A 12804-nucleotide genomic window follows, 5' to 3' on the forward strand; every position below is an offset into this window, starting at 1 on the left:
CTCTGTAGATCTCCAGCTCTCTAAACAAGCATTACCAGCAGCTCCCTTTGACAAACACATAAAGCAGCAGCAGGGAGGTGGAGGTGCTTTATGTCAGTCAGGGCACAGAGAGGGAGCCGTGGAGACCGGGACTTTCTTACTTTAATCCCCGGCCTGTCAAACACTCAGAAGCACAGAGAATTTATGAAGCCATGAGACGGGATCAGTGGACAGCAGAAATCAATAACTGGAACAAAAACCTGGTGGGAGCTGTGATGGAGCGTCTGAGGAGAAAATACACAAACTAGTAGTCCACAGGGGGAGGAGACGAGGGAGGAGACGAGGGAGGAGACGAGGGAGGAGACGAGGGAGGAGACGAGGGAGGAGGACCTGCCGGCCTCCTGACACACAGCAAGCTTCTAAAATCTACACCTCTACACATGGAGTCCTGCTGCCTCAACCAACAGTCTGAGGTCAGAATCAGAAACCAAGCAACTCTGTGTGTATGCCTTTAAATTTCATTCTAAATTTGATTTGTATAACATTTAAAAAAAATTATTTTAAATTGAATTTAACATTTTTATTACATTCTAAAATTTTGATTTTAGATTTCATTATACATTTTTATTACATTTTAAAATTTTGATTTTTATTCTAAATTTCAAAATTCAATAAAAATGTATAATCAAATTTGTATAACATTTACAAATTTCGATTTTAAATATAACTCAGCATTTTATTACATTTTTTTTCAAATTTTGGTTTTAAATTTAATCTAACATTTTTATTACATTTTAAAATTTTGATTTTAAATTTATTTTAACATTTTTATTACATTTAAACTTTTGATTTTAATTCTAAATTTTGATTTGTAATTTAACTTAACATTTTTATTACATTTTTCAAATTTTGATTTTGAATTTAATTTAACATTTTTATTACATTTTAAAATTTTGATTTTAGATTTAACTTAAAATTTGTATTACATTTTAAAATTTCGATTTTAGATTTAATTTAACATTTTTATTACATTTTAAAATTTTGATTTAAGATTTCATTTAAAATTTGTATTACATTTTTTTTTTATTTGTATCCTAAATTTTAGTTAATTTTCTTTTTAATTTTTTAAATTGTAATTTGTATTCTAATTTTCATTTGTCTGTTTACATTAAAATGTATTCTCTGGGGCGCTGGTGGCCTAGCGGTCTAAGCGCCCCACATACAGAGGCTACAGTCCTCGTCGCAGGGGTCACCGGTTGGATTCCCAGCCGGTCGACCATTCCCTTCATGTCTTCCCCCGCTCTCTACTCCCAACATTCCCTGTCTCTCTTCAGCTGTCCTGTACAATAAAGGCAAAAAGGCCAAAGTATATAACTTAAGGAGGGGGGAGGGGTTAGATGGAGTCCTGAGGGAATGCTACATTCAGATTCATGCTAGTTTTCTGTGGCTACCAGTCCTAGCTTTAAGAGGAATTTATTGTCCTTTAAAATGAAAAATGTTCCAGTGTTTCGTTAGCTCCTGGACAAATACACGCTGAACTTCCAGAGGTTCAACATTTGAAATATTCACTTCACAATGGTATTAACTTTCCGGATTTAAATGAGCTCTAAGGGATGACTCCTAGTAAAGAAGTGTCCTAGATCATATAGGAAGTAGGATGCATGTCTGAAGGGGTCTCCTCTGATGTCTGCTCCGTGTTTATCCTCACTTTGAAGCGTCGGCCAGAGGACAGCCGAGCAGAACCAGAGGCAGAGGAGTCGGATCAAACAGGACAGCCTGGTTCAGAGATAATGACTTTAGATGAAGTGATGTTTGGCCCATCTGCATGTGTCCTTTTCTAAATGAGAGGATGAAACAGCAGGACAGACTGATGGAGCTGTCTGCTGGCTTGTTAGCACTCCTCGGGGATCCGACGGGCCGAAGGCCGACAGTGATGGCGTTCGCCGCTGCCTTTTAATAATGCTGATAAACTAGCGGCTCACCCGATGCCAGCTACAGGACAGCTTTTCACTTTCAGGCCAAAGCACAAAGTCAAACCCAACTTCACGGCTAACGTCGCTGCCCCCAGAGAGAGGAGGGATGCTGAAGGTGGGGTGTGGGGTGTGGAGGTTCAGGTTCAGGTGAGGCCAAGTTGAAGGGAAGGTTATTTCTGTAAAGGAGTTTCAAAGTGAGCGTGCTCAGAAGTTCTGGCTTTGAAGCTTGGCAACAGGATGCTGTTGAGTCTGCGGGAGGCTGCACCTGTTACACACAGACTCCTGCCCTACAACCGTGCCCTCAGAAGGTGATAATTAGCTACCCGGAGAAAGAGTTCATCCGGAGTGAACACAATCATCTGTTTTCACGGTGCGACACCATCACAGCTGCTGCTCCCTGGACTCTGCTTCAGAGTCAGTGTTTATTCTGTTTATTCAAAGTTTGAGGAGGATTTTAAAATTAAATCCAAACAGAGACTCTGTCTGTCGGCAAGACAACGAGTCCTTATAAATAATAATGTTAGAGTTATTTATCAGGAGCTGGTGGAGAACAAACCAGAGCTAAAAGCAAACACAAACTTCACTCCAGTGTTTCAGCAGATGTGTGTCTAACATGAGTCTGGTTCTGCTCGAGGTTTCTGCCTGTTAAAGGAAGGTGGTCTGTTCCACTGTTGCCAAATGTTAAAGTCTTACTCCTGGTGGACCTGTGTTGGCTCTCTATACTTACTGTCAATAAGTATCCATCAATCTTTATTTATAAAGCACCAAATCACAACAAACGTTCTCCTCAGACTCTTTCCAAACAGAGCCGGTCTAGACCGGACTCTATGTTCTATTATTAACAAAGACCCAACATCAAGACCGGATCACATCCAGTACCATCTTCCAGACAGGACTCAGTCTGATCTCATCTTAATCCACCATGAGCAGAGCACTTTGCAGCATTTAGCAAGTTACAGTGGCAAGGACAAACTTCCTTTAACAGGCAGAAACCTCCAGCAGGACAGACTCATGTTAGACACACATCTGCTGAGACCAGTGTTGGAGAGAGGGATAGAGGGAGATGAAGAGGAGAGAGAGATGATAGTGGGGGAGACGATAGTAGTAGTTGTAGCAGCTGGAGTCTGGACACGTCCACAGCAGCAGAGATCCAGAGGAACTACGAGACAAGGAGCTCAGGGACTCCAGAAAGGTCTAAGAAAGAGAGAAGAGAGGGGAGACCAGAAGAAAGAAAAAGAGGAGAATAAATGGTGAAAGGAAAGGAAGAAGGAAAGGACGGGATGAGAAAAGGAGACATAAAGGATGAAGAAAGAAAGAAAGAAGAAAAGAAAGAAAGAAGAAGAAAGAAAGAAAGAAAGAAAGAAAGAAAGAAAGAAGAAAGAAAGAAAAAAAGGAAAATGGAATGAGAAGGAATGAACAGGTAAGGAATGAAAGAATGAAAGAAGGATTGAAAGAATGGACAGAAAGAAACAAAGAAGGAAGGAGAAAAAAGAGAAAGAAGTAATGAAAGCAAGAAAGAACAAAAAGTAGGAAGCATGGAATGAAAGAAAGAAGGAAAGAAGAACACAAAAGAAAGGACAGGAAGAAAGAAAGAAAGAAAGAAAGGATGAATAACAGACCCCAAAAAAGGAATCTACAGCAGAGATCCAGAGGAACCTACGAGACAAGGGAGCTCAGGGACTCCAGAAAGGTCTATGGTTAGTAACTTTAACTAGTAGCTGATACGGATGTGCTGGACTCCAGCGGCAACAGCTTCTACTACTCGTCTCATCACTATCCCCGCTCTCTCTCTCTCTCTCTCTCTTCATCTCCCTCTATCCCTCTCTCCAACACGGTCTCAGCAGATGTGTGTCTAACATGAGTCTGGTCCTGCTGGAGGTTTCTGCCTGTTAAAGGAAGTTTGTCCTCTCCACTGTAACTAGCTAAATACTGTGAGGTGTAATGCTCATGGTGGATTAAGGTGGGGTCAGACTGAGTCTGATCCTGTCTTGGTGTTGGGTCTCTGTTCATAATTTGACATAGAGTGGTCTAGACCTGCTCTGTTTGTAAAAGAGTCTTGAGATAACGTTAGCTGTGATTTGGCGTGATACAAGATGGGTGACCAGATTTTAGTTTTGGGAGTGCTCTCGTTTCCGTTTGTAACTCATTCTGAGGAGTGTTGTGGATCAGCAAAGAATGCCTATAACAAAGCTAGCAGCTCAGACCTGTGACTGTGAGGCCTGGTCAGAAGGTCCCCTATTACATGGACTGTTGTTCAATTTGGCTCAGACATTCACGGTCCCCAGAAAATGAAGCCTCAAAACTTTGTTGATCCCCAAACTCCACCGTGACGGTCACACTTTGGGTTTTAGAGAAATATCAACAAGTTATAGAAGAGCTGTCATGATATGTGGTTCAGACTTTGGTGCTGGGGATGTTGAGATCTGGACTTGGAACCATCAGAATAATCTAAAACCCTGGGGTTACATTTAAGACCTGATAAAGTCCCAGCCCTGTCAGCCTCAGTTGTGTTTACATGTTGGCACGTAGCTTGGCCCGGCTGTTAAAAGGCTGATAAGTGAACCTTTAGCTGGGACTGTTTGGTGGAGAGGGTTTTGAGAACCCAGTGAAAGGACTTGTTGTGAGCATGAGGACTAATAAAGATCCTGCATTGACTTGAATATAAATAAGTGTTAATTAAAGCGACAGATTGAATGGATGAGTCAGAGAGAAATGTTCTGGCATCTGACACAATCTAGCATTAGAAATGAGCAGGGTCACAGTGGATATTTCAGAGTTTATCGTCTCTCCATGTAGTCCTTCAAAGTTAACTGTCATCACTCAAAGTCTCATTACTGAGCTCTGAAGGCAGGAGTAAAACACGATGCATCAGCGTGGTGACAGCGGAGGAATAATCAGAGGGACATCTCATCGCTCAGGACTCCTCATGGAAAAGTTTAAAGACAAACAGAGACAGCCCATAATACCTCTAATGAACTCTGTTAATTACCACGGCAGGGATTTGTGCTGAAGAGAAATGTGGACGGAGGTAAAGTCATGATCTGAATGCAGCGAGGGAGCCTGGAGCACTCTGACCCAGATAACATCAGCTGTAGAGAGATTATAAAGCTGCTCTCTGAATGGGATTTAATCGCCCGTTTGATTGGACCTGCAGCTCGTTACTGTGCTGACTGGGTCACAGGGAACTGAAGGAGGCAGAGGCAGACAGAAGGAACACAGCAGGACACAAAGTTTCTGGAGTGGAAGAAAACACAAGGAGGAAGACTGAGTGGAGGAAGGATAAAAAGGGCTTCCTGAAAACTTAATGACAAGCAGCTTCATCCTGGAAGGAAGACTGGAAGGTCTGGCAAAAAAATAACCCCAATCTACTGGAGAATCGATTGAGGAAGCGCATTTCACAAAGTTTTAGGGTCAGGTATGAAAGGTAAAAGACGACAGGTGGATTCAGGATTGGTCAGAAAAGCAGAGAAGCCATTTAATGTGTCCAAAAGAGATCATTCTTACAGCTTCTCTCATTAGGAATGACTGGGGAAGAAGGGGAGGTAGAGCGTACCATCAAACCAGGCAGCGTGAGCTCTACCTCAAAGAGATACCTGCCCTATCTCTGCCTTCCCTTTCCTGTTCTAACATCTCCCGACAGTCTCTTGTTCATCCCTCATGAAAATAGAGGGATAGAGGGAGGTAGAGCGTACAGCCTAAACAGGAGGGAGTGAACTCCAGCCCAAACAGACTTCTGTCCTTGCTCTGCCTTCAATTTCCACTTTTTAACACTCCTCTCCATCACTTGTTCTTCCCTCATTAAAATAGGAGAGTATGGGGAGGTAGAGCGTACAGTCAAACCAGGCAAAGTGAGCAACACTCAAAGAGAAAGCTGCCCTGGCTCTGCCTTCCCTGTCCTCTTTTTAACATCATCCTGCAGACTCTTCTCTTTGTTTTTTGTTCTTGCCTCATAAAAATATGGGTTAAGGGGAGGTAATTAGCCGAAACAGAATTGTTCCCTGTCCTCTTTCTAACAAACCCCTACCCACTCCTCTCCGTTTCTTGTTCTTGTGTCATTAAGATGTGGGATTAGTCCCTTTCTAACATCTCCCTACAGACTCTTCTGTTTCTTTACTTCTCTCATGAAATAGAGGGATAGGGGGAGGTAGAGCGTACAGTTTAACTTGACAAGGTGAGCTCTGGCTCCTTTAGACTTCTGCCTTTGCTCTGCCTTCCATTTCCTTTTCGACATCTCCCTACAGACTCTTCTCTTGGTTTCTTGTTCTTCCCTCATAAAAATGGAGGTGTAGGGGGAGGTAGAGCGTACAGCCCAAACCGGAGGAAGTGAGCTCTAGCCCAGACAGATTTCTGCCTTGGCTCTGCCTTCCATTTCCTCTGTCTAACATCTCGCTTCAGACTCTTCTCTTAGTTTCTTGTTCTTCACTAATGAAAAATCGGGGAGTAGGGGAGGTAGAGCGCACAGTTTAATTTGACATGGTGAGCTCTAGTTCAAAGAAAAACCAGGCCTGGCTCTACCTTCCCTTTCCACTTTCTAACATCTCCCTTCAGACTCTTCTCTGTTTCTTTACTTCTCTCTTGAAAATGGGGGAGTAGGGGGAGGTAGAGCGTACCTATTCTGGTTACAGCCTAAGTTCTAGCCCAAACAGACTTCTTCCAAGGCTCTGCCATCCCTTTTCCCTTTCTAACATCTCCCTACAGACTCTGTTTCTTACTTCTATCATGAAAATAGAGGGATAGGGGGAGATAGAGCGTACAGTCAAACCTTACAAAGTGATTCTACCTTCCCTGTCCTCTTTTAAACCTCTACCTACAGACTCATCCATTTTTTTCTTGTTCTTCCCTCATGCAAATGTGGGAGTAGGGGGAGGTAGAGCGTACAGTTTACCTTGACAAGGTGAGCTCTGGCTCAAACATACTTCTGCCTTGGCTCTGCCTTCCATTTCCTTTCCCCTTCTCCCTTCAGACTCATCTCTTAGTTTCTTGTTCTTCCCTTATGAAAAATCAGGGAGTAGGGGAGGTAGAGCGTACAGTTTAATTTGACAAAGCGAGCTCTAGTTCAAAGAAAAACCAGGCCTGGCTCTACCTTCCCTTCCACTTTTTAACATCTCCCTTCAGACTCTTCTCTGTTTCTTTACTTCTCTCTTGAAAATGGGGGAGTAGGGGGAGGTAGAGCATACCTATTCTGGTTACAGCCTAAGTTCTAGCCCAAACAGACTTCTTCCAAGGCTCTGCCATCCCTTTTTCCTTTTCAACATCTCGCTACAGACTCTTCTCTTTGAGTCTTGTTCTTCCCTCATAAAAATGGAGGTGCAGGGGGAGGTAGAGCGTACAGGCTAAACCGGAGGGGTATGCTCAAGCCGTAATAGACTTCTTCCCTGGCTCTGCCTTCCCTGTCCTCTTTTAAAGTCTCTGTACAGACTCTTCTTTCTGTCCTTTTCTTCTCTTGAAAATGAGTGAGTAGCGGGAGGTAGAGGGTACAGCCTAACCAGGCAAAGTGAACCCTACCTCCCCTTTCCCTTTCTAACATCTCCCTTCAGCGTCTTCTCTATCTCTCTTTCTTCCTCATAAAAGGAGGTGTATGGGGAGGTAGAGCGTACAGGCTAACCGGAGGGGGTAAGCTCCAGCCCAAACTGACTTCTTCCCTTGCTCTGCCTTCCCTGTCCTCTTTTAAAGTCTCCCTACAGACTCTTCTCTAAGTTTGTTGTTCTTCCCTTATGAAAATCAGGGAGTAGGTGGAGGTAGAGCGTACAGTTTAACATCTAACCTCTCTCTCAGACTCCCCCCTCTGTTTCTCTTGTGTGTTCGGGTCTGATGGACTGTGTGAAGGGCTGGGTTAGTTTGGTAGGGCAGGTAGTATCAGTGTTGTCAGTGAGGCTGTAATGAACACCTCATCCTTCAGGGAACTCATCTTCAAATGAGCATCAGGGACGACAGCACCTCCTTCAGATATCGATATTTGTCCTCGTAGCTGATGTGATTAATCATTCTTCAGAATCATCACGTCACTGAGAGACGCTGGAGGAGCTCTAACAGCTGAGTGTTTGCAGAGTTCTGCCTGAGCTCTTGAGGAGATGTGATTCTCCAGGCTGTGATTCTATAAATGCATTTATGGACGAGCACTCCAGTTCAGATATTTGACCTCTTCAGCTCGGGGATTCGCTTTGTGCCGCTTTAAAGAGACCTCGCATATCAAGCGCTGAACACATGGACCTTTTTATAGCTGATAAATGCTGCTAATTAGCTTTCAACCTTATCTGACTCGCCAATTAACAGCTGTTTGTATTTCTGATGAAGGGACTTCAAAGTGCAGCTTTATTTGGTCTACCTTCATTTAGCTGTTTGAAGAGGAAAACGACAGATACAGGAAAGAGAGAGAGAGAGAGAGCTGGAGGAGGAGTGAGACAGATATAGAGGAGAAGAGGAAAGGGCCAGTCGAGAGAACGAGGCAGAGAGCGAGGAAGACGCTGACAGAGAGTCCATAATGAAGCTGTGCCCGGGGGGAGCGTGAAGGCAGTAATTTACTGATCAAGGACGGAGATTGATTTGTCACCAGAGTGGAAGAGAAAGCCCACAGTGAGAGTGAGACGCTTCAGACTGCTCCACAGAAACACAGACACACAGACAGAGTGTCTACATGTACTGACCCAGACCACAAAGGACCTGCACAGTCCACTTGGACTGGTTTTTCAGTTCTGTATCTGAGTTCAGGACTCTCAGGAATCAGGGGTTCAGGGACCACTCTGCAATCCACATTATCTGTAGCTTCTTTAGCATATTGTGATATCATTCTGAAGAGTCTTCACCTCGACACACGCGTCTACAGTCCTGTGACACAAAAGCTACAAGGCTACTCAAATCAATAAACACAATACGTGACGTTCTCTGGGTCCGTCTGGAATCTAAAAGAACAAGAATCCAGGAGTTTCATCAAATGTTTCCTCATGAGAACATCTTGTTCTTATTAACTGTTAGTCAATAAATCTCCTGCTGTCATATAAACATACATAAATGATGTTTACACTAGAAAAGAATAACCTGGATGTGTTTGAGCTTTGAAAGCAGGGAACAATGTGTGTTGAATGTTAAAACTGCAACAGAATCACAAAGTCTGCATTAGTGTTTCTGCTGATGTGAATGAAAGGGTTAAATCTGGGGTTGGTGTTCAGATTTAGATCCACTTTCTGTTCTCCTGGTTAAAATGATCTTTATGTCCTGATGGTAACTCAATACTAATGGTTCTTACTAAAAGGTAAAAGAAGCTGCTCTCTACAGCCGGAGTAAACCTGGGAAAACACCAACCAATCACCGTCCATTAGGGTCCAAAGTTTAAACCAATCAGATCCCGTCCTGCGTTCTGCCCGCCTCATGCAGAGCGTACATGTCCCCGGCGTTCACTCCCCGTCTCCTGCCTCTGCTTCCCCTGACTCTATTCCTGCCCCTCTCGCCTCCACCTCGGGCCTGTCCCCTGACCACATGAGGGGCTTTGCTCAGGACTGTAGTCCGGATCAGAGTCTAAAGAGCTCTCACCACGGGGGCTCTGACAAGCAGAAGAGTTAATGACATTTCAGTAAGTCCTACAGAAAATAATCACCGGTCACTGTCGGCCGTTACCACGCCAACCAACGAAGCAACAATCAATGTTTGAATGAATGAAGAACTTCCCTCTTGTCTCTCCTCTCTCCCGCTCACACACTATACACCTCTCCTGATGCCTTCACTGACTGTCAACACTGTAGGAATTAAGAACATCTACACTGAAGGTTTAACAAACAGTAGAGCTGTTACAGTGTTATATATGTGTTATAACTTTTCTCCTGATATCGTGTCACCATGACAACTGGATAATGCTAGCATGACAGTTGTGAGTGCTAACAGCAGCCATGTTTGTTTGTGTTTTTAACTTTCACTATGAGAATGTTTTGGTGAGGACCGGTTTTGAATCAGTCACCATATGGTAGTGAATCAGCGGCGCTCGTTCATGTGAGCGGGGGGGTCGTTTGGAGGAGCTCTGAGGGAGGAGGGGAGGAGTTAGACGGAGTCCTGAAGACATGCTACATTCAAATTCATGCTAGTTTTCCAAGACTACAACCTAGCTTTAATGTAATTATATCTCATTTCAAAGTAGGATGCCAGAGTTTTCTTTAAATGCAGGATAATGACGGACTGAGAGAGAAGAGGACAGAGGTGCGCCCCAGGATGGGTCCGATCGGGCTTTGTGAAGCAAAGCAGCCGCTTTCCTCTTTCAGCGCCATCTACTGGGTAAAATGTGAAACACAATAAAAGTCCTTGTCCTGTGTTTCACTCTAGTTTAGTCGTTTACCGTGTGAAAAATGTCTCAAAATGTGTCTGGACACCAAAGTTCGTGGTATCACATAGGGATCGGCATTTCAAGCCAAAATACCTTTTGAATATCACGACAATCTATTCGCCGATTATTCGTCATCGCATAAAAGAAAATTCTCTAAAGTTTCTGAAATTGGGGATTTGTGAGTTTTGTCATTTTGTACATGAACAGTTTGGGGGTTTTAATCTATCTGTTTGATGAAATAAGTCATTAAAAAATGTTACTTTGCAATGTTATAAATACAATTTAATCATCGGCATATAAAGCAAAAATACAGTTATCTGAACTCAACTCATTTTTTTCCTTTACACATATTAAGTAAGTCAAAGCAGGGTGCAAAGCTGTTTTATATGTTGAAATTGCATTAATAAAACACTCAATGATAATAACATCAATGATAATAACACTCCAACAAAATGCTGTGTAAAAAGATTTGAAGCTGTAAGAAATGTATCTTATGTGTGAACAATTTTGACACAATAAAGAATAAAAAATAAAATAATAATCTATAATTAATATGACTCATAGTGTTTTCTAGGTATTCAAAGGCGCTTTACAATAAGTGAAAAAATAAAAATAGAAATTAGAAAATATAAAAAAAAAGATAAAGGTGTAAGATACAGAAGGATAGATCAGAGATGTTGAATTTCTGTTACAGTGGAAAGCATCGTCTCCTGCTCCGTGTTACAAACAGTCCTCTGAACGGCTAACCGGCTGATCTGAACGTCTGACAGCTGCAGTTGTGGATAAGACGCTGTGGGTGTTCATCACAGATGGCTGATCTGATATGACAGCTTCTTCGGTCTGAGGACGTCTAAATCGATGTGGAAATTTATCAGAAGCAACGATGCAAAATGAAACTCAGACTGTCACACTCTTCAACTTTCAAAGCTGAGAGCCAAAGAGACGTCGTCTCCTTCAGAGAGCGAGGAAGCTGTTAACGAGCGTTATAACTCAAACCAGGGACACATACAGAACTTTCAACAGATTCAACATTTAACTTAATGTGACCTAAAATTAGGGATGCTCCGATCGATCGGCCACCGATCATTATCGGCCGATTTCTGTGAAAAAGTACGTGATCGGCGTATGCCGATCAATGCCTTTCATTGCCGATCAAAAAAACGATCACCTGTGGCTCTTACTTTGCAGCCTGCAGCCTGAAGAGGACCTGTGTGTAATGTGCCCCCTCCCCTTTCCTTCACACTGCGCAGGCGCGTGTCTGCTGTGGAACTTTTAGACAGTCTAAGGCTGTTTCCGAAATCGCCTACTATACTATCAGTACGTACTGATATGTCCAAAATTCAGTATGTAGTAAGTAGTATGTGAAAGAGCAAAATCTGCAGTAAGCCAAAACTCCCCGGATGTCTACTGATACGGGAAAATATCTCAGTATGCATCGGACCAGTCTCCCTCGCGTACTGTTCCCATAATGCACAGCGCTCGTTCTGCTTTTTCTTTTTCCTCATTTTTTGACAGGAGGAAATCTGTTTTTGGGTGCTGTGAAAGTTATCAAATTACATAAACCACTTCCTATCTTTTAAATCATAAATGGATGCTAAATAAGCTTTTTATTTATCGGCTTCTCCGTTGTTTACTTCCGCTTTCCGAAACCGGAAATCCAGCGAAGTCTGGCTCAGCATGCTGCATGACAGATCGGACAGAACAGTCATACTACATACTAAATTCAAATGCAGTGTGTAGTAGGCAATACCTACTGCCTACTACATTAGTAAGTAGTATGTAGCAGGCCGTTTTGGAAACAGCCAATGACTGATGTAAAGTTTGCATCCTGCAACACATGCAACGAAAAAATACCTCGCAGGGGAAGCACGTTAAAAAAGCTTCAACACAACCTTTAATAAGACATTTAAAGAACAAACACTTGGTGGAGTATGGTGAGGTTTTGAGACTCACGGCAGCGAATGAAAGAAGACAGCCGGAGCAGCATCAGTCAGACGGCAGCTAACACAGCTCACGGTGGCTACACTCGCCTGTATGAGTGTGACAGTCAGAAGGCTGTGAGCAAATAACCCCAAAAAGAATTGAATTCATCGGGCTACATGAGCCTTTCTCAGAGGTGGAAGACACCGGGTTCCACCGACTGCTCTCTCACTTGGAGCCCCGCTACGTGCTACAGAGACGTAGCGCTGCCAGAGCTCCACCAGGCAGTGTACTCTCACATTGAACGTCTCCCTAAAGAAGGAATCCATTCTCTGTAAGTCTCACACGTTTCAAACTTGAGATATATTGTCTTTTATTTATTAGACTTTCTGCAGTATTTAGCCTGTTGAGAGCCTTAATGTTTCCAATCTGTAAAGATTGTGTCACTGATAGCAGGAACATTTACGTGTCTCTCAGTTGTCCTTTTGACTGAATAGTTGCTGCATTGTGTCTGCAAGGTTTTTGTATTTTTTCTCTTGAAGTAAAATAAAACATGTTTTTTTTTCTAAATTAAGGTGATTTTATGGTTCCTTTTTCCCCAGATGATGTAGCACTCATCATAAC

The 12804-nt window shown here is 42.9% G+C and overlaps 1 protein-coding gene across 1 annotated transcript in view; it reads right to left on the reverse strand.

The window, feature by feature from the left end:
- The window catches only part of mei4 (meiosis-specific, MEI4 homolog (S. cerevisiae)), a 90489-nt gene that overhangs the window by 6331 nt on the left and 71354 nt on the right, over nt 1–12804 (reverse strand). The window lies entirely within an intron of this gene.

This window comes from Notolabrus celidotus, chromosome 13 (assembly GCF_009762535.1).
Source record: "Notolabrus celidotus isolate fNotCel1 chromosome 13, fNotCel1.pri, whole genome shotgun sequence".
Classification (NCBI taxonomy): Eukaryota; Metazoa; Chordata; class Actinopteri; order Labriformes; family Labridae; genus Notolabrus; species Notolabrus celidotus.